This window comes from Aquarana catesbeiana, linkage group LG04 (genome assembly GCF_042186555.1).
Source record: "Aquarana catesbeiana isolate 2022-GZ linkage group LG04, ASM4218655v1, whole genome shotgun sequence".
In the NCBI taxonomy this organism is placed as follows: domain Eukaryota; kingdom Metazoa; phylum Chordata; class Amphibia; order Anura; family Ranidae; genus Aquarana; species Aquarana catesbeiana.
Window position 1 is genome coordinate 531,132,634 of NC_133327.1, and position 6,000 is coordinate 531,138,633.

Consider the following 6,000-nt stretch of genomic DNA (forward strand, 5'->3'; position numbering starts at 1 on the left):
CAGGTAATTTCCTAGTGTCCTCCCCTGAGTCAGTGTTATGGGTGTTAGGGCTCACCTCAATCCCGTGTCCTGTCCCATCCATTCTGAATCTGGCTTTTTCAGGGCTTCCAGACATTGGAGTAGAGGAGAGAGAGTGAGGGTTGTGAGAAGAATTAGCTTTGTGGCTGGAAGAGTCTGCTGGATGTGCTTGAGGAGGAGAATGAGGTGCCGAGGAAGGAGAGGAGTCGGCGCCAGCGCCAGCTTGGCTTCCCCCATGCTACTTTTGTGTAAAGAAAGCAGTCAGCTTCTGGGGTTTCCGTTCCTCCTTATGTTTCCTTGACATGATCCTTGCGTGCCCAAGAGCTGGATCGCCGCTGTGGGGTGTTTAGATCAGGCTTTTGTGAGCTGATTCGTACTGCTATGTCCCCTGTGTTAGCGGAGCTGTGTTCTCACATGTCCATCATAGTCCGTGGCTGGCCACCTCCCTCTGCTGTGTGAGCCTGCTGCTGGGTGAAAAGACTGAGTGCAGGACAAACAAGCTACAATTGCTGCCTGTTTGTTTTGGGGAACCTAGCAGAGGGCACCCTATTAGTCAGGAGCTAAATTGAGATTAGTTAGTGGTTTGGACAAACAGATTTGTTTGTGTTATGCTGTGGCAAAACCTATCTGCAATATAGACAAGGCCCTCCTGCTTTGGAAACTGCTTTTTTGGTACCTTGCCAAATAATAGTGTAGGGCGAACTTGCTTGGACTGTTCCTTGGTGTTTCTGTCTAGTGTAGAAATCACTGCTAATACCAATTGAGCATGCCACTCTCAATAATACCACTATATACAGTATTTAGGTCTGTAGGTCTGATTCATTGTCAGACCAATGCAGAGAGACTGCTGTTTCCACACAGAGAGCAGCATCCCTTCTGTGCAGCCAAACACAGGGGCAGTGGTTTAGATTCACTATGGGGATCATTTAGCCACTTAAATGTAAAAGTGCTACAGTATATATGTTTGGCTGCACATGGAATGTATTTAGCAGATTTATATGGAAACTTCAATTGAGCTTTAAGCAGTACTGAGCGTATAGGTGTCATATTACTAAACCAAAGAATATTAAAACATTACCCAGTCCAGAATCAGGGGTACATTATCTCACACAGAAAAGTACAAGGCTACCAGGGTCATAATTAGAGCCATTTTACCAGATCCATTACCGTATCACCCCATTTATCAAAAAGCAAATATCTTACACTGAAAAGAAAAAGATTCTCAAGCTAAAAAATTGGCATACCCAGCTATACTAAAGCAATTGCAAAATATTAAGTAGCCCTCTAGACATTATACGCTTAATTGTTATGATCTCAATGAATAATTTATAAATATCTTTCTGAAAATGTATTTTTTTATGTAATGATAGGCTGCAGGGATGTTGTGAGTCTTTGTGACAATATCTACACTTTAAATACAAGTTGTAAGCTCCAAGGATCTCATAATTTAATGGGGCAATCTGCATATTTATAGGAAAAAAAACTACAGGGAAGGCGTGAATCTTAAAATGTGCATGTAAAGTCTTAAGGTTTTGATCTAAATGGACACAAAATTATAATTTTGCTCAGAATGAAGTATTCACTTAATACCTTTTTGCACAAGATATTTTATATGCATCTTTTGTGAATTTGTATTTTATTAACTGTTTCACTGCCTGGTCCTGTGTTCCAATTTTAACTCCTGGTGGCCACACCATTTTGCAGTATTTCCCTTTTTTATTTTTCAGTTCCAACTTTCAGAGTTCACCACACCCCCAGGCCATACATTTTCTGAAAGCACAGGATCGGTAGAATAAAATATGGTGATATTGATTTTTTTAGGTCATGTGGTAGTTGCACAAATGTTTATCAAACTGATATGTATGGTGAAAATATTTTAAACCTATTACTAATGCTTACAAGCACAACAAAAGTTATAACATCCCCACCAGATCTAAAAAACATATCTGTATTTAGTTAATAAATAACAATTATTTATACATTTTAAATCATGCTTTTTTGGAAATTGGTGAAAATTAAACATGCAAATCTGTAAAAAAGCAATTAACAATATAAATCTATTATGTTGTCTTTACACCTATGCCTTCTGGTAATGTCGAACCAGAGTGCCGTGCTCTGCATTGCAATAAAATGATTCATTTTATCACATTCCTGTTTGATAATGCTTTTAGAATATGCTTCTGCACATGGCAATAAATACATTTAATTCTACAAAAAGTTTTTTTTAAAAAGGTAAAAAGATTGAACTCTGGGCTAAACAAATATTGTCTAAATGCATATGTTATGTGTATTCTTATTTAAATCTTGGTGTGCTTTGTATATTTCTTCCAGATCTGTGCAGTCACTGCTGTTGTCTCTCCTTGTGCTCTGGTCTTGTCTCCATTAGGGATGGGCAAATGGTTCAACCCGAGCATGAGTTTGGGCCAAACATTTGCCTGTTCGGCTGTTCGCCAAACTCACAAATTTGAAGGGTATTCGCCCTGACGAACACCCTGCAATGCACTGTGCACCGTACAGTGCATTCTGTGCCCTGATTGGGCAAAGATTTGCCCAATTAGGGTGCAGTGTAAGCTGGTTGGTAAGGAACAGGGCCGGGAAGCCAGTTGCTGTGTCCTTGACAACCGATGAGTCATCAGCTGTCAATGGGTTTCCCCACTGAATAACTAAAAAAAATGTTGGTAATAAAAAAACAGCATGGGGTCCCCCCCCAGTCCATACCAGGCCATCATTAAAGAAAGAAATGGCAAGGGGTCCCCAAAATCCATACCAGACCCTTATCGGAGCATCCAGCCAAGCCAAGCAGGTCAGGAAAAGAGGGGTGACAAGCGAGCAGCCCCACCACCCTCTTGAACCATACAAGGCCACATGCCCTTAACATGGGGGGGGTGGGTGCTTTGGGGCAAGGAGGGCTCTGAGCTCCCCCACCACATATAATTATTCCCAAGCTTAGTGAATAAAAAATAGCAGCTGAACACTATAACCCAGATATTGGGCACAAAAATGTAATTCAAAATATAAAGTGCAGCGCTAAAGTTAAACTAAACCCCTTATATGACGAAACCATCATCAAAACAAAGGGACGCTCTGTGCATGCGCAATTTATTTTATGGACCTGTAACCTGTAAGGAATTGCTTTTTGGATTGTTTTATACTGGGAATTTACTCAGAGTTTGAAACCTGTGTATGCAGCACTGCAGCATTGCCAATAAAACTGTTAAAGTGACAATATTACACTATCTGGAGTCTCTTGTCTCTTTGCATATACAAACATCCTGTTGCTGAGGCTGTCTGAACTTCAGGTTTTTTGATTATCACCCGCTGCACACAGAGGCTTCTGGTGGGAGGTGCTTGGACACCCCTTCAGTGGATCTTTGATCCAACAAAGCGCTTTGTGCCCCCCCCCCCCCGAGTAAGGGTGGTCGCAGGCTTTCTAGTAAGCCTTTAATCCTACTATGGTGATTAGTATCACACTGCCAAGTACCTGATCAACGCTTTACACTTATATGGGATCTCCTTTACTGAATACCAGGGACTGAATATCAGTCAAATATGTACTTTTCGTTTCATTTAAAAGTTTTAATTTGTATTGTCACTCATTATTGCACATTGGTCACAGTTGTTATTGTACGTTTGCACTTTATAGTTCATTATATGCTTAATACGCATTGTGCTATTCACACATGAATTTCTTCTTTTTTTCTTTTTAGTATATATTTTTGCCACAGTTGTATTGATATTGTATATCAGTCATAGTTGGCACCATATATTGCTTCATTGCACATATGCACTTTATGTTTATGACATGCTATATGCATTGTGTCATCATGAATTGTTTAGTTTAACTTTAGTGCTGCACTTTATATTTTGAATAGTATATATATATATATATATATATATATATATATATATATATATATATATATATATATAAAAAATCTATATCAAAATACACTGCCTGCACTGAGTACACACCTCACATTTTTGTAAATATTTTGTTATATCTTTGCATGTGACAACACTGAAGAAATGACACCATTATTTTCCAGCACTGCCTTAACACTCTTGGGCATGTAGTTCACCAAAGTTTCACAGGTTGAAACTGGAGTCCTCTTCCACTCCTCCATGATGACATCACGGAGCTGGTGGATGTTAGAGACCTTGAGCTCCTCCAGAATTGTCTCTTTATATAAAGATGGCCTAGGCTATAAGAAGATTGCCAAGACCCTGAAAATGAGCTGCAGCATGGTGGCCGAGACCATACAGCGGCTTAACTGGACAGGTGCCACTCAGAACAGGCCTCGCCATGGTCGACCAAAGAAGTTGACTGCACAAGCTCAGCGTCATAGCCAGAGGTTTTCTTTGGGAAATAGATGTATGAGTGCTGCCAGCATTGCTGCAGAGGTTGAAGGGGTGGGGGGTCAGCCTATCAGTGCTCAGACCATACGCCACACACTGCATTAAATTGGTCTGAAGCCTCTTATAGTTTACTGAAGACAAGCAGATTAAGGACGTATAGACAGAAGGATGATTTGGTAGGATTTTTTGCGTGCCGGGCAAGTAAAATTACTGATAATACACCAAAGTAAGAAAAATATCAAAATTTATTAGACATAAGACAAGTATAAAAATTGTATACATATATTATGCAGACATCAGTACACATCGGTACACATCTAATAAATGATGAAAACAGTCACTCAGCAATGGTATCCCGACATTTTTTGCCTTCTAGGGCTCCTCAGGGGATGTTTCACTGAGGTAGATGTGTCACTGAGATTTGATGTTGAGCCAAACTAGGAAGATGGACACTGCGCTCGCTGCACACAGAAAAGTTGGCCTGGAAGAGCCCAGGAATAAAGCCATAGGGCCAATCTAAGCAACCCAGCTGGGTCTAAGGAAAAAGCCAGGGCTGCCAAACAAAGCTATTATCTCGTAAGGAGAGATGTGGCAACCCATCCAGTGGTCTCATCATACTGGAACCATGTCCTGTGGTCTGATGAGACCAAGATAAACATATTTGGTTCAGATGGTGTCAAGCGTGTGTGGCTGCAACCAGGTGAGGAGTACAAAGACAAGTGTGTCTTGCCTACAGTCAAGAATGGTGGTGGGAGTGTCATGGTCTGGGGCTGCATGAGTGCTGCTGGCACTGGGCAGCTACAGTTCATTGAGGGAACCATAAATGCCAACATGTACTGTGACACACTGAAACAGAGCATGATCCCCTCCCTTCGGCGACTGGCAGTATTCCAACATGATAACAACCTCAAACACACCTCCAAGACAACCACTGCCTTGCTAAAGAAGCTGAGGGTAAAGGTGATGGACTGGACAATCATGTCTCCAGACCTAAACCCTATTGAGCATCTGTGGGGCATCCTCAAACGGAAGGTGGAGGAGCGCAAGGTCTCTAACATCCACCACCTCCATGATGTTGTCATTGAGGAGTGGAAGAGGACTCCAGTGGCAACCTGTGAAGCTCTGGTGAACTTAGTGTCCAAGAGGGTTAAGGCAGTGCTTTAAAATAATGGTGGCCACACAAAATATGGCCACACTTTGGGCCCAATTTGGACATTTTCACTTAGGGGTGTACTCACTTTTGTTGCCAGCGGTTTAGACATTAATTCCTGTTTGTTGAGTTATTTTGAGGTGACAGCAAATTTACACTGTTATACAAGCTGTACACCCACTAATTTACATTGTAGCAAAGTGTAATTTCTTCAGTGTTGTCACATAAAAAGATTTAATAAAATATTTACAAAAATGTGAAGGGTGTACTCACTTTTGTGAGATATTGTATATATATATATATATATATATATATATATATATATATATATATATATATATATATATATATATATATATATACATACATATACATATACACACACACGGTTTAATATAATATATATATAGATCTATATATATATATATATATATATATATATATATGTATATATATATATACACACACATACACTG